Source organism: Diadema antillarum, unplaced genomic scaffold (genome assembly GCF_040938485.1).
Source record: "Diadema antillarum isolate AM-2024a unplaced genomic scaffold, OU_Dant_1.0 seq00000546_RagTag, whole genome shotgun sequence".
Lineage (NCBI taxonomy): Eukaryota > Metazoa > Echinodermata > Echinoidea > Diadematoida > Diadematidae > Diadema > Diadema antillarum.
The window spans coordinates 1,282,144-1,299,555 of NW_027271492.1; the positions used below are offsets into that span (position 1 = coordinate 1,282,144).

Genomic DNA, 17,412 nt, shown 5'->3' on the forward strand with positions numbered 1-17,412 from the left:
TCAACAAGAAGTGCAGTTACTAAGAAACTCTTCAAAAAACAGTTTAATATTTGGAAATGACACCCGGCGGTGTTAATTTAACACCATAAATGAGCACCGAAAATTTAACACCAGCTCGGTGTTCACTATTTAACACCGGACTTTTTGCAGTGCACAGGTGCATTTGTGAGTTTGGTGATCGGGGTTCGATGTCACCGTCTTTCCGAGCAAAGAGATGATTCATGCTATATTTTGTTTGTTTTTGTATTAAAGGATTAAATTTCAGCTAATGATAAGACATAATTCATGAAAAAGAAAGTAACTCCTGTCCAGGATTACGTCAAAAAGTGTAAATCTGAGCCGTACGTTGTAAAAATATGTGAACTGCACCCTAACTGGAAAGTCGATTTTATCATCTTTCAGATCACTTCCGACAAATGAAACTGGTATGGTATAATCTTCAAGTGTAGTTTTTTTTTAAAAAAATCAATTATATGTTAGATTAGTGTAAAAACATGTAAAGTCGGGTAATTGTAATTTTTATGTCATCAATTTTTTCTTTTGTGGAATTTTTATTTCCACATCCCTGTGTCTGTACCCTTATGTCACAAGTACGATAATACGCCAACGGCGGTCTGTCACTACTTTACTGGAAGAAGAAGAAGAAGAAGATGTACCGCTCATGTTTCATAAGAAGGGACAGCGAAAAGTACCATCATAAAGACATCTTCCATTGAGAGTGACGAGTCACTTCAGTGCCACATGAATCAATTGTCTTCCTATCTGTGACGCAGCTCCAGTTTAGCACATATTTCAGATATTTCTTAGTGGCGGCATCAAACATGGGATCAAAGGGAAAAACACTGTTGTTACTCCATCTCTTGAACCTCCTTTTACATGCCATATTCGTAAACGTGTATTTATTAAGCTGCGTTCACATAGAAGTATTCGGTATTCGGTATTCGTATTCGGTATTCGCTATGCTAGCACCGAATACACCATCACCCCAGGGAGGTGGAAGAACTCTTCCACCTCCCTGATCACCCGCACCGTCAACTCACCATCCCATGTAGTGAGGATTTCTTCCTCCTACATCGCAGCAAATCTTATTAACAATTTCTAATCTGCATCAGAATGTCAGTCTACATGCTTATATTTGCTAACGGGCAAAGCCAGACCAAAATTGTCATTATTTCATAAACGAGAGACGGTATACGCTGCAAGAAAATCGAACAAGCTCGATTCCCACTTTGCTATACTTTTCGCAGGTATTCGGTACTTTCGAATAGTGCCCTCTTATGTGAACCGGTGTGAGGAAATCCTGTCGTTCGATTCAAGCTATTCGCGTGCCCTCGAAAAACGAGTCCGAATACCCGAATAGTATACTTCTATGTGAACGCAGCCTAATGATACACTTTCAGCATAATGCCCCTGTGTAGCAAGCTATGCAACGTCCTGGGCCGCGGTGGCCCCCTTTGCATTTGGCGTGCGCGTACGCGTACGACTACAGAAATATCGTAGTTCTCCTGTCATTTCTCAATACGACCGCACAAAGCATTTACTGCTTCTCGGCTGCGGTCAGACGCCCCTAGAATCTCTTCTGCACATGTCACGTCTCAATATATACCGGTAGAAAAAGGATGGTGTTTCGCGTTGCCGTTATTGGTGGTGGTGTGTCGGGCCTGGCCGCGATTAAAACATGCCTCGAAGAGGGATTTGAACCTGTTTGCTTTGAGAAGGAAGCATTCTTCGGTAAGTTTTGCCGATTTTCAGGCCGAACAAGTCTTCAGACAGATGGATCTGAAAACGTGCCAGTCTGTACATCACATAGACATAGTCAAGAACTGCAACCCGCTTGCTTGTCTCAGGCAGTTAATGTTCATGGCAAAAGACACTCAGTTTGTCAACGGGCTTATTTGATATGTCAGGGAATGGACCGACAGGGTAACCAACGTTTATGCGCTGAAAGCACTTACTTATACCTGACTCTTATTTTCATTCTGATCTGTACTGGAACAATGGACGGTCAAATCTATAGAAAATATTGATTTAAGTAGAGAGATTTTAGTTTGTGCAGAATTTTCGCATAATTTACTTCAGCGCTGCTACTGAGAAATTGATAAAATCAGATCCGTGGAAGTGTGTGAAACACTAAAAAAAATTGAGAGAGTGAGAGACATTCATTCCTTTGTGTGAAATAATGATGTCATCCAATATTTGTGGACTAAACAAACAGACAAACAAACAAACACAGTTATTTCTGAAGAGCCATGCAGTCATCAAACAAACATAAGTGAGTTCCAATCGAAAGAAATAGCGGATTCAACTGTCATTTCTTTCTTCTGTCTAGCTCATAAAACAGCGTCGTAAATAAGACCTATTTGTCATTGTGAAGCAAATTATGTTTGCAGAGTAAAGTGCAATTTATGTCGTGAGGAGGACCATGACAGGTGCACATTGATAGTAGACTATAGAGTAAAAGCTATATGAATAGATCTAAAATATGTTTTTTTTAATTTGATTCACGAAATTGAAATCATTTGAATACGCGTTATATATTAATATGGCCATATCTTTTTTGTTATTTTATATGATATAAACTTATCTTATCTACATCCACCTCATAGTTAAGTTTTTTGTTGTTGTTTTCTGTTTGCTTGTTTTTTGGTTTTTGTTTTTGTTTTTGTTTTGTTTTGTTTTTGTTTTTGTTTTTGTTTTTGTTTTTTTTTTGGGGGGGGGGGTTGGCAAGAGGATGCTGTGATACAGCGGCCATAGCATAATCAAAGCACAGAAACGGATGTCCTTAGTGGAAGTTGTCAACGGTTGGTTCCTCGTGAAGATATTCCAACAGGCTGTCCCAACTATCTAGCAGACTAAATAAAATAAATGCAGAGAGTCTTCTTGAAACCAGCTGATGTGTCTGTTTTCACACAAATTGGAGAAAACCCTTCTATAGCGTCACTGCCCTCTGTGGTTGGCCCAAAATGACTAGTCTCATATCAATTATAGATACAATAAAGTTACGTGCATTTATACGGTATTTACTGTATGATTGTTATACGTGTTTTCCCATTAATTTTTGTAAGATATTTTTGGTAATAACTAATATCATATTAATTTTGTAAAATAAAATGCAGAAATGAAATCAGGTATACAGGTGTATTAAGTTCCTAAATGAAGTGTCACACAAGAAAACACCACTTTGAAATGAAAAGTAATTAATGCCGTTACGGTTACGTCACTGCATCTGGATTTTTTTTTTTTTTTCATTTTAATCAGGGAATAATTTGAATACATCATCTTAATAAAGTTGCTTGCCCCGAGTCTGAGACTCGCCGAAAAAAACAACAACAAACAAACAAGAAATCGCGTGCGGTCTCAAACAAGACGTCTAGAAACAAGTACCAACTCATTCACCAGGGAAAGAGCGGGAACGTCTCCGCGACGTCTCTTTTAGGTCACAATGGGTCTCCGCAAGGACGCGGGACGTATCAGAGACGTCGCGCACAAAATTTGTCTCTGGAACTTGGCTGCAATTGTAAGGAGACGTCGCGGAGACGTCTTTGAGATTTCATGGAGACTGGAAAAGGTCTCGGGGGAAAAAAAATCAAGCATGTTTTTTCTCTTGCCACTCCCCGAAGACTAGGCTTGTTGAGACGTCGCGGAGACGTCGTGGAAACGTCTCCGCGACCAGCGAGACTCGAGTCGCCCCCTGGTCGTCACTGGCTTATAGTCTCCAAGCCAAAACCCACTTACAGGGATTACCAGTGATCTTAATAATCGCATTTAATCGTATTGATTATCTTTGATCACGGAAAAGTATTATTGCATAACTTGGATGGATTGTTGCGCTATAGAAGTCGTCGTTTCCACGACGTCTCCGCGACATCTCCTGGAGACAAGCCTAGTCCCCGGGGAGTGGCAGGAGAACAAACATGCTTGATTTTTTTCCCGGAGACTTTTCTAGTCTCCATGAAGTCTCAGAGACGTCTCCGCGACGTCTCCTTATTATCATCGTACATTATTTTTATGGACAAGACCATGAAATCGAGGTTCTTCTAGTTTAGGAAAGAGAGAGAAATCTGACATAATGCCATTCCCCATCATGAGTCTGGTGGTTTTGAGATAAAACTGAAAGTAAATTAACAATCCAGAATTTCAAAGGCGTTGTAACTTAGCCCATCCATCCACGACGGGGTAATGGCACCGACGTTTGCGCTCTTCTGTGTGTGTAGTTGCCATTAGTAACGGATAGGCATGCAGGTGAGACCCCTCTGGTAACGGATGAATACTTGCGATTAATTACAAAGTGCTTTCGCCGGATAACTCACCAACCGCGTCATAGCCTTTGACACGGCATCGTGGTTGAGGAATGAGACTAACATCTTACTTGCCACACCGTGTATTACGTATATTATAACATCTTGTTGACGGTCGAGGCGCTGTTAGGGATAGATTCTGTATCCCTCGACATCGAGGGAGCAAGTGTTGATATCGACTCCCAGCAGCGCGCCAGGGGCGTCGAGAAGTACTACTGCACGAGATGTCCAGCCGCGAGGCCCTGAAACCACTGAGCTCAGTACTTGAAACCCGGGTTTTCCGTGCAGATTTTCTATGATACGTACTCGACAGTATGAATTATTCATAATATCAAGTAAGGGCGGCGATGTGGCTCAGTCAAACTGCCATGCACATCTGCTTCACAATCAACTGAATCGGGTCATCGATTCCCACTGAGCCAATAAACCTATTGTCTTGTAACTCCATTGTGTAATCATGCCGCTGCCTCGAGGAAGGGGGGGGGGGACGCTCTCTTCCTCGGATAAGATATTAGTTGTTTGTCCATCCGAGAAGATGGCTGGATAGCCCATGTTCAGCTATGCTAGGCTGGTCTTCCATGTGGTCCAGTTGGATCTGAGGCGGGACCACTTCAACGGGTTTAACACTCTGCTCTTTTTTTTTTTGCGATGCATGAATGAAGCGGGATCTTTTACGTGCATGAGTTGTGACTCTCACACACGGGACCTCCATTAAAATATGTCCTATCCGAGGGACAGAGTGTTTTGTCTCTTGCTTTAGGGGACGATAATGATATGATAACACACAACAATGCTCAGTCCAGACTCGGGTTCGAACCCGGGTCGCTTGGGTCCGAACCCGGGTCGCTTGGGTCCGAACCCGGGTCGCTTGGGTCGGAGGCAAACGCGCTACCGACTGAGCCAACTCACCGCAGTTCTCTTGTGTAAGGGAATTACATGCATGCAAAAGGTTCCAACCAAAGAACATAAAATTTTCATTCATCGCAAAGAGGGATTTAATCAGAGATTCTTTGGTGTTAACTCGTTGAAGTGACTTAGGGAGAGAGGCGTCTCGATCACCTCCCCCCAGGGTACTCCCTGAGTCCCACATGTCTATCCCAGACACTATAATATATACGGTCGACTATACCAGGGTTCAAAGCCTCGAGGAGCGTTCACATTATGGTTTTGGAGGAGAAAGTCCCACAGCTCGGGACTTTCCCCGCGTCGCGGGGACCAATGTGAACGCTGCGTCACTCGGTCTCTCGCTTCTCGTTGCCTCGCAGTTAGTTTCTTTTCCAATTCTCAGCTTCTACTATAGGACTTGTCAAAAGGCTAACCCCATCACGACTCTGTAGTCTTCTTTTTTCTTTACTGCTGTGCATTGAGCGATCAATATTAATCATTCATTCATTTATCTTCAACATCATCGTGGTATGCAGATTTCGCATTCATGTTCCTCACTGTCTTCATCTTCAATCATAGTAACGTGTCTTGTGAAAAAAGAAAATCCTCAATCGCTTAAAAGTAAAAGAAAAACTGGTATAATTAAGTAAAATAGTAGAAGGTATTTAAAAACGAACGATTAATTTATATTTTGGAAGTTGCATTGTATGCGAGAGGATCGAGATGGTAAAGAAAAGGGTATGAATGTATTCATTTATCTAAATCAGATTTTTTTTTTATCGAGATCATTTTGTCTTATCGACTTACGCGACGATAAAAGACCACGAAGAAACTACTATCGGCATTTACGACTGCCATTTCTTTTACCAAGGATTTTCTTTTTATCATCCAAACATAAATCCAGGCTGTTCGATACTAGCTAATATACGATACTTCGAGCCTTAAGTTAAAGAAAATTGCAAACACCTGGGGCCCGTTGCATAAAACTTACTGTTGAATTTCAATGGTAACTACCGTCAAAATTAGGCGTCACAGCCAATCAGCATCGAGGATTATAACATTTACCGCTAGTTTGAAGACTTACCGCTAGAAAGGAGCGGTAAGTCCAGCGGTAAGGGTTTTATGCAACAGGGCCCAGGGGCCCGTTGCATAAGAGTTACAATTATGGTAACTTTGCCGTCCAATGGTAACTACCATGGCAACAATACTCAACAGCCAATCAAAATCAAGAATTCCAAGGAAGTTACCGTTGGATGGCAAAGTTACCATAATTGTAACATTTATGCAACGGGCCCCAGGTAAATCACTCAATCGCAGAATCAGTGTAAAATCCGTACGTAAGGGATGTTGACGGCCCACAGTGCATGGTCCGTCTTGCCCGTGCACCTGGGTCCATTTTATCCGACCCATGGAGTAAAAATGGACCTTCGCTCAACATTTTCTTTTGTTTCTTTGATCACAATTTTTCAGAAAAGTAATGGATTCTCCAGAAAATGTATAACTTGAACCTAATCCTACCCTTTGTTGCCAGAAAAGTAAAGCTCGAGGCATTATAGCTGTAGTATACATGATATAATACAGATAATAGCTAGTATATTATCCTGCATCTATATAGAGATATAGCGAGGAAACGTGTTGCGCGGAGTAAAATAAGCCATCGATCTTGATTCACGATTAATATTTCGTTATGAGGGAAATAGCTGGAAAATACTGAAAGCAGTGTTATGATAAACCTCTTATGAATCATGAAGAGACGCATGCGTGATATTCAAGGTGACTTTCAGGTTTTGATATTTCCTGACCACGTTTGGAAGAGCTGCTCTTGACGTCACATGCCATTTCTTTGTTACACTATGGAGCTACACGTACAGAACAAACACAGAGAGAATGTAGTCGGTCTGTGCCGATTGCTCAACGTCAGTCATAGAGAAGGGTTGCTTATTTACTTGAGCAATTTGATAAGTTTCGAGGATGGTTGATGCATGAGTCTATCTATATGTAGCTCCATGGTTGATGGCATATCCGTGTTGTGAATGTAGCTCCAGTACAGGGGCCTCGGAACGTCTTTAAAAGTGGAGGGTCTGCGGGCACTAAGATCAATGTCGTCCGCTGCCCTCCCCCTTCATTTTAAAGACGTGGAATAAACCTACATCTGTGAAGTTCATCAGCTTTGAGGTCGACTGGGGCGCAATTTATTTTGTATACATGACGTCACGTGGGCTTACACGCACGTGACATTCTGTAGTCACGTGTTTGACATGGCCGTGTACAACACCCGTTTAAAGAAAACGTTTACTGGTTTCACCATGCAAGGAGGTACAAGGCGAGCCTAGTATCTCGATTTCACTAAACTATATACTTAAGGTACTGGTAGATGCATAAAGTAGGCCTACAATCTAATTTCTGAAAGATCGTAAAGGAAACGAATTATACCAGTGCATCACTACACAGAAACACAAAACCCCTGGTTAGACGACTTGTTCATTATAGAGCGTGTACATCTATTGAACCAAGGAGGTCTACCTCCTTCATTAAAACAAGGAGATTTACATCTGTCCATTGAGTGCGTGATAAGTGCTTCGCACCGACAAACGAAACACGGTCATTATCATAATATTTCATATACGTGCACACGCACACACAGACGCACGCCAACACAGCTTGACACTCAAGAGCACAGAAAAACACGCCATCCCCTTCACGAGCATGGAGCAAGGACAAGTTCACCTTCAGAGACATGTGGGTTGAGTGAATGCAGCAATATTAGTAGAACACATCAGTGAGAGTTTGAGGAAAATCCGACAATCCGTTCAAAAGTTATGAATTTTTAAAGTTTCTACTCAGCCATGGCTGGATGAGAAGACTACTATAGCTTGTGATGTCACATGAGTACAACGGTATAAAGAAAGTATAAAGAATATTCACCTTATTTTCACTTTTCTCGCATAACAAAAGAATACTCGACTTCTCTCTTTCAGAAGGCAAGGGGAATAATATTATCCTTAACATACATCAGTAACAAGTCCAAAAAATTTGCACTTTATTCAAAAAGTAAAATTTTGTGAAATTCTCTTTTTATTTTCATTATATCGTTGGACGCATGTGACATCACACACTGTAGTAGTCTTCTTATCCAGCAATAATTGCGCAGATACTTAAAAAATTCATAACTTTTGAACGGATTGTCGGATTTTCCTCAAACTTTCACTGATGTGTACTACTAATATTGTTGCATTCACTCAATCTACATGTACATGAAGGTGAACTTGTCCTTTAAAGGGATGGTATATAGTTTTGGTCGAGGTGCTGATTCAGGTTGCATCTTTTTTTTGCAAGATAACTAGAAACCACTTACATGAAATACTACTTTAAAGAACATTCAATATTCTACGTTGAGTTCAAAGTTTATTTGAGGATAATCGGGTTCAAAATGGCTGAAATATCCAAAAGCATATAGAGGTCCTTATAAAACGTGGGACCATGCACAAACTTTTCTTAAGACCACTATGTTTTGCTTTGTTTTTGAATATCTTAGCCCTTTCAAAACCGATTTTCATCAAGTAAACTTTAAATTCTTCTTAGCTGTATGTACTTTAATATTTCATATTAATGACTTTTAATTATCGCGTAAGATTTAAATAAAAACAAACAATAATTTAAGGGTGTTTACAGTTCTGGTCGAGGTGAGGATTTAGCTTTAAACGTTTAGCGAGATATTCAGAAACCACTCTATATGAGATGTCAAAGAGCATGCAATTCTAAGGAGTATCAAAAGTTTATTTGATGCAAATCGGTTTTGAAGTGGCCGAGATATCCAAAAACAAGGTGAAACAAAGAGATCCTAGTTGTGGCCTGTAGTCTTTTATTATCACTTTTTATTGGATATATCAGCCATTTGAAAACCAATTTTCATCAAATAAACGTTTAATCCTTCTTAAAATTACATGTACATGCTATTTCATATTTCATAAGAGTTTTTCTCATTATCTCACTAAGGAATGTAAAAAACATGAATCCCCACCTCAACCAGTACTGTACGCGTACACCCCTTTTCATAAAGAGTACATGCTCAGCTTGAATCTGTAATACATTTTAGAACCAGGTGTTGAAAATGACAGGACACCAAAGGTAAAATAGTTGTATATTTAGGAATGTAACAATAATATGAAAACATGGCACATTATACAACAAAGCCATCGCGATATAAATTTGAAAATTTTATAATTCTACCGCCAGGAACTTCAATTTACAAACCGTCAGAAACAGAAAAGCCAATGCATATTAGAGTCTGCTCTACTGTTTGTACCATAAGTCACTGTATAGATGACTATACAGTCATGTATTATTATATGGCTCAAACTAAACGATAGAAAGCTTTTATCCATAGCACAAAGGCATGCCACAAACCTGCACGCAAACACCACACAAAGGTATTGACAAGCTAAAATGATCATTCGTGCACAAAATTCAGGTGACTACCGAAAGTGAAAAAAAGAAATAGAAAAGCGTTTTGCTGTTAGAACCTCCCCAAATGTACACACACACACACACACACACACACACACACACACACACACACAAAAGAACACCCCACAACATCAAAAAGTACAAATCCACAGCGGGGTGTTAAGAAAATCAATTAATGATTCTGATTCTGAATATTTATTCTGATTCTAATGAAAGCACATTTCTCATAAAAGCTTTGAAAGCTGGCAACAACTGTAATTTCTTTCAGACAGGTGGTATAGTGAAGTGTCATATTTTATACCTTATACCTCCTGCATGTCTCAAGTAGCTTGTAAAACAGTAAACACTCAGTCCAGATGGTACCACATTCAAATAATTAACTGCTCAACCTGTATTAAAAGCATGCCAGTCAAAAACCATCTCAATATTACTGCACATTCGGCTATAGGGCAAGTCCATATGCATTTAAACATGAGCGTTGGCAAAAAAATATATATATATATATTCCTCATATTTTATGATGCTTGTAATTTCAAAAGATCCTTTCGGTCAACAGTTTTGTGATCAAAGTTTGATGTAAGGATTTATGCTGCCCTGTTTTGTAAACGATAAATGATATATCTAATTTAAATACAGCAATTTCCCCAAGACTGAACTCGAATAATCAAGTTATACACAAGTTTATGTAAATTGATATCCAAACAATTTACCATTTTTTACGGAACATTTCATTTCATTCATTCACTCATATCTTGATTCAGTGAAGTAACTGCTTTTTCGCAGTGTATCCAATTTATGTATGTTTCATTCCAGGGAACACAGAGACGAGCTGTTACATCAATCTGCTCCTCTTAAATGAAATTCATTTGCTTTAATTCATTTTGCATATGCTACTTGTTGCTATATAAGGTGACTTGTCGAACAAGCCTCGGACAAGCTATCAGGAATGTCAGAACAACCTCTTTCTAAAAGGTATGCATAAAATTTGAATATGACGTGACGAAAGCTGGCTATTCAACACCACCATCAGTATTCAAATCACTCAATGAATTGTAACATCCACGTACCTATCGTATACAGCAATCTTTCGTTTGCCTAAGAATAGTAAATCAATCAACCAAGTCGGATAAAGCTCGCGAGGAGCATAAATAAGTTCTCTTCAGCATTCTTTGTCTTTTATTATCTCAGCGATGTCTTTGTGTCTGCTGAAGACCACTGCCCATCCTCAATAAGTCGATATGACATCATTGTCCTCGTGGGTCTTCCTATTCTGACATTTCCATTGAGGGGCTCCCGCAGACTGACGGAGTGATATCTGTAGCTCTGGATACTGTTGAGCATGACTTCAAAGTTTCAATCTTGGCTCATTATTTTGGAAGGTTTCCGTACACTTCAGCTCTTGAGTTTGTCATTCTCATTACATATTGATTGACACCAAGAGTCATTCATTCATGTCCCATCCTTTGTTCCTTGACCGTTTTCTTGTTATATTTTGCTTAATTGTTTTAATTTTGTGGTGTTTTTTTTTTCGCTTGCATGCAGTTGTGTCAGTCTCTTGTAATTATAATCATGGATCCATGAATATGTAAATAAGTAAAACAAATGAATCAAACGAATACAAATGCGCAAATGACCTACGCACAAACACAGAAACAATAATTACACAATGCACCATACACAGCTGAAGCGGCCTATATATAAACTGTATATACTTGCTATTTAGGCCCATACGTTTGCTATATATTACAATTGTGTAGGCCTACACGTTTACACCCTACACTGAACTATCTTAGTATTTTTTTTTTCTCGCAACTTTCCCTAATTATTGGTAAGACTATCTATGTGACACTTTTAGGCTTTGACGAAGGAAACCGCTCTGAAAATCTGTACAGGAATCCCTTACAATTTCTACCGTCATAATGTTGGAGAGTGTTCCCTTTAAACCAAGTCTTATCTGTACGCTGTATAGGCCTACTGGCTGGCATTAAGTCCGATCAACATTTCGAGTGCCGATATTACTTCCTGTTCATATACGTGGAATTCACCGCCACACTATACTCTATAGGCCTATATTCTATTCAATATTTCTCACATAAAACACTGGATGGAAAGTTATGTTTTATCCCCTTATCCGACTCAAGTCTTTCTTGATTTTCAGTTGTGATTTCATCTATTCTATTTTAGGTGAGACTTCAAGGCTTTGTCTGGTATTGAAAGTAAACGGCTCAAGTACCCGTTTAGAAACCCCGCGCCATATACTACTGAGTAGTATACCGCCATGTGTGGTGAAATGTATGTATATACTGCGTTGTCTTATACGTCGATTCTGAGACTTTAATATCTAGACGCCAGTATTAACTATTAGTTCGTGTGCGTGCATGCAGAATGCGCTGGCAGACTACAAGAAATCATCACAGCAAACACACATAAAGAGTACTGGGTGCATGCAAAGGTTATATTATCTCTCCCTCTCTCCTGGTGTCATGCATGGTTACTATCTGGTCTAAAATATATATTTGATTTTTTTTTTTTTGGGGGGGGGGGGGTGAGGGGGGTGGGACTTTGACTGGATGGGTACACAGCTCTGAGAGCCTGTTCACGCTTTGTAGGAACTCGCTATACATATAGCGCCATGTGTGGCGGAATGTTTCCCATTAACACCATCTGTCCCTGTATATCTCGCCTCTGACCCGAGACATTTCGAGGTGCCCGCCCGGCAGTGTCATTTACGCGCCTTGGTACAGAACGCACGGACAGACGATGTTCAATTAGCCGATGTTCAATTAGCCGGTCCGTAATTACCTCATGTGCACACTTGTGCATAATGACCATGTGCGCTATTCTCATGAGTTGGTTAGGCACTATAATGCATAAGCTTGTCAGACGTACCAATATGGAATTCATGCTTACAAATACAATGAACCGTAGCGTACACAGATGACCAGAGGTACGTACTGAGTAATCGGCCCGCCAAAATACTAGTAACACTTACGGGAAGCACCATCTTAGTGTTTGGAGTTGAATGCATTAGGGGGGGGGGGGCCTATATTAACAAACACCGTCTATTACAATGGTCAAATACTACAGGCTTTAAGACACTTTGTCCCTGTCCAGTGGACATGCTGGCAAGTACCATTTATAAAGGATTGTAAGAATAATCCTAAAATTACAGATGCTTATCTGAGGGAATTTAAAAGCCGATAACCCTTTTTATTGCAAAATATGAACTTTTTCTGCTGATGCGCAAAGTGGAACAATGAACTGGCTTGTTCTCATTTTGCTAAATCCTTTATAGCGTGTTCGGCAAATGCACACACGCACATTTGAGCACTGCGCCGACTGTCACAGATGTGTGGAAACTGATCGATGAAGAGATTACCTAACCCCTATTATTTCCCCATGGCCTTTCCAAGGATATTCAAGACATAAGTGTCTCAAATGTCTTATTTCCTTTGAACCCATGTTCTATACCGCCATTCAGTACTGCATGCATGTGTCAAATTATAGATCTTCCTCACAGATTAGGAAGATATAATTGTATTGATTCAAATGTCTCACTGCATAATGACCAGCCACTCTCTAAGAAAGGTATGTCCTTGTGATGGTAATTTCTTTTCGCTATCCTCACTTATACAAGATGAGCTGTAGAAAGACGTGTACTTTTCCAACTTTTTTCAAGTCAGACTTTTGGTTACACATGATGTTATAATGTTACATATAAATTGTTATGATTATGATGCATGTCCTGATGTGATTCATGATTATATTTCTTGAATAAAGTGTAAGACTTGAAAAGAAAGAAAGTTGAAATTCAAAGTGGACAGTAAATTGGATTGAATTTAATTGGGTTAACTGTGACATCGGCTAATCTTAATATCTGGCTCCCTGTCTTGATTTTGTTGTAATCCTTTGACTGTTTACGATATTAGACTGGGGGAGTTCGATTTTCAGCTATTTTTTCCCCACAATGGTATATTATACGGACTACTTCCTCTGTTTTCTCATTTGGCTTTTCAGGTATTCCGTACATCCTGGGGGACTTTGTACTGTACCTGCTCTTCCTCCTGTGTCCTGCATGTTTTGTCATCATCAGCAAGGGATCTGTCCAGATTTTTCACCTTTTTCTGAAGTGCAGTTGTTTAATTCTTTTTCCCAGTGATGTCCTTGAGAGCCTCATAGATGTTTTGCAAAACTCATGTCGGAGATGAGGGTGACGAACCACGGAGTAGATAACTGGCTCAGCAGAAGAGATAAACTCCTTTACGCTGTCCCTACTGACCATTACGCTGTCCCTACTGACCATTTGTATCCTCATGGTCAATTTCAGTGGACAGGATGGTATCATTTTCCACCTCGATGTTTGGTTGACCCAATTCGACCCGGAGCGTCGCCTTGCCGGCCCCCTGGCCATTTCTCGCCACGCCGATTTTCAGAAGACGGATTATCCTCGTCAGATTTTCTTTCCACTTCCTAGCTGTCTTCTATATCCACAGCACACCTATAATTAATACATAGTCCCAGGGAGGTGGGACCACCTTCCTGATCGTCCCAAGAACGTCGGTAAGTCTTCTCAGCTATGGGCACTGCAACAATGAGACGCGCAGCCGCCTGATGAGCGGAGCAACCCTCGTGGATCTCTGGCTAAACTATAAGCTTCTGCATCTGTTTGTTTGGTTCTTTTTAAAGCAGATGAAAATATATCGTATACATTATTCATGTAACAAGATTATCTAAAGTAATTATATTTACGATACAAATTGATACATGTCGTAATCTTAAAGACAGAAAAATGGAAAAGATTTCATATAAAAAATGCAGGAAACTATCATTGCAAAATGATGATTGTGGCATCTTAAAGTAAAATAATTCAATATTTGGGCGTATGCACATGCGTAGTCAGTGTTCGTGCCTGTTTTTCATTAGGACAAAAACAGTTCTTCATGTTTTCTTTCTTTGTCTTCCCTTTGTTTGTTGTTGTTTTTACGTGCTTCCAGGCGGTACATGGACGTTTCGTGAGAAGGACCGCTCCCTAAACTCGCCTCGGATCTACGAAGGAATGTTGATCAACGTCTCTAAGGAGATGATGGCCTACAGTGACTTTCCTTTCCCCGACGACGCCCCGCCCTTCATTAAGGTACCATCACGACTGCGTCTTGCAGAGCGAGCTAGAAATGTAGAACTCCTAGTTATACCTATGTGTCTATCGTAGTACAGTGCATATGATCTATAATATACGTGTATACTTATAGTATACATACACACATATACCTTAGATATAGAGGCAATAGGCTGAAATTAATCTTACATCATAGTATGTGACGGGATATCATTATACAATATCATAAACTAATCATAAATAAATGAATTGAATACTGTATAATTGATATGCACACTAATGTATCATATTATGATATGATATTGCGTATAAATACATGAAACTGTTTTGTTGGTGCGCATGAGATATACACATAAACACTTGCATGTATTGAATTCATGTATTTAAATTTTGTTATACGGAGACAAATAGTGACAAAATATTATTTGAATAGCTCACTTAACAACGTCTATCTGACTGACTTGCAGGGAACTGATGTCATCAAGTACTACCGCGACTACGCGGCTCACTTTGACCTTGAAAAGTACATCCAGTTTAACACCGAGGTGCTGCAAATCGAGCAGGCTAAAGACTATGACTCGACGGGCAGGTGGTTGGTGCACACACGGGAACAGAAAGAAGGCCAGGTGGTCACCACGGAGTTCGACGCCGTGATGGTGTGTTCCGGTCTCTATTCCAAGGCCTTCATTCCCAGTTTTCCTGGGCTCGACGACTTTCCAGGGGAGGTGGTCCATAGCTGCCAATTTCGGAGAGGATCCGAGTTCAAAGGAAAGCGAGTGGTCGTCGTAGGTAAGTCTCTGCTTATTATTTTCTTGGTTACGTTTTAGCACAACGGTCAAAGAAATGGATAAACAGGAATCACATGCAGAACCAGAACCTCCTGTAAAGAGCATGATTATCTAAAAAGTCATAACTAATACGTTTTGGAAATATTGTAGCAGAGGACGTCACAGGCATCTCTTTAAGAAGTAGACTTATGCCATGGTTATGACCCTCTTAAAACTCCAGGAATCCTGATGTTATAGACAAGCTTCCACTCGAAGGAAAGAACAAGAAAACGAATATAGAAACTTTTTAGGAAATACTCTCCTTGGACTGCGACATTTCAAAATATTCATCACCCTTTTTTCTGGATTGTACAAGTTAGCAGATAATATTACTCTTTATACATAGATACAAAGATGGCATATTACTCTTTATACATATACAAAGTTGCCAGTGTATCACAAAAAGGTCAAAAACATCATCCTCAAGCGCAATTTGTAGCTGTCATACTATGCCAGTGCAACTAGTTATCAATGTAAACTTCACTTTAGAGAGATTGCAATTATGATTTTAAAAAAGTTACACAGTCGGGTGTCAAAACTGTCTGGTTTCCAATCGCTCTAGACAGGTTTCGAACACCAAAATAGGACAAATTTAAGACTCTTTTGGTCATATACAAAAAGACATTTGGGAATGTATCCTTTCATTTTAACAGTGAAAATACTCCTCTCTGGTCTAAAAGGGGAAAGACAGTAGTTGCCGTTGTTTCCATTGTTATTATCATAATAGTATCGCGTCCAATTCTGGCTTTACATTCCTGTACATTAGCGGCAACATTGAAAAGGATGCTTCTGGTATGTTACCAACAGCGCCCTATCCTTGTATATAGATTGTCGAGTACTTTAAATGTTGTGCCAGGGAGTACAACAACAATGCTATGTTTCAGTAATATCTCATGCTTAAGAGAATGTATGATTGTGATAAAGATGGTGGTGATGATAACGTACTGAAACATTTACGAATGACGACTGTTATAGTTACAGTGATATTCAGTCATACTTGACATTAGGATAGTACAAGTGCACGGTGAACTTTCCTTTGACTCACGCATTATGTTTTTGTCTGAGATTCTTCATTTAGGATCAAAACCATCAGAGGAAGATGATTTATAATTTGGTTCCATCCTTTCATGTGAATGCCAATCTCTCCTATAAATCTGTTAATACGAAATTTTGACACACATATATATACGCTTTTTCCAGTCACCTATTTAATGTTTATTTGAGACTTTTACCTACTCAAGATTGGCTAACCTCATCACTTTGATAATGTAACACAAATTCAAGCTAATGGCTGCCAACTTAAGCATGACGCCCTTTGATAAAGGATCACAAAACAGAAGTGCAATCGAAATAAATTGCTTTAGAAATTAAATCTTAGATATACTTGATAATGTATGCAATGCAATGCGTAATTGATATTGTTTGTGTTCGAAAGAACCAATGATACATTTATTCACTGATTTATTCACTCTTATGGCAGACCGTTCGTTTGTGGATTATCCGGAAATTAATGATTAATCACTTTGAAAGCAATAAATTTGTGCCATACTTTTGGCGGCACATTTTCTTTTTGACATTTGCAAATTCTTCCCAATATAGAACAAAATAATCTTCAGTCATTTTTGAGACCAATACACACTGAAGGATTTAAATTCGCTCATAACATTAAATTAAGTTCCATTCAAATATGTGCTATAACTTATATATAAAGAGCCCATCGTTGCGAAGCGAATCACGTTTGTTTGGCCGTTACAAATTTCGAATAGAAATCACTTGACATAGCAATTGCTTTTAGGCAGCTTAGTTTTTGTCACCCTTG

At 39.5% G+C, this 17,412-nt stretch overlaps 1 pseudogene; it reads left to right on the plus strand.

Annotated features, from left to right (window-relative positions):
* The first annotated feature begins 1,619 nt into the window (after positions 1 to 1,619).
* On the plus strand, positions 1,620 to 16,771 carry LOC139734763 (flavin-containing monooxygenase 5 pseudogene; annotated as a pseudogene).
* Positions 16,772 to 17,412: the final 641 nt, after the last annotated feature.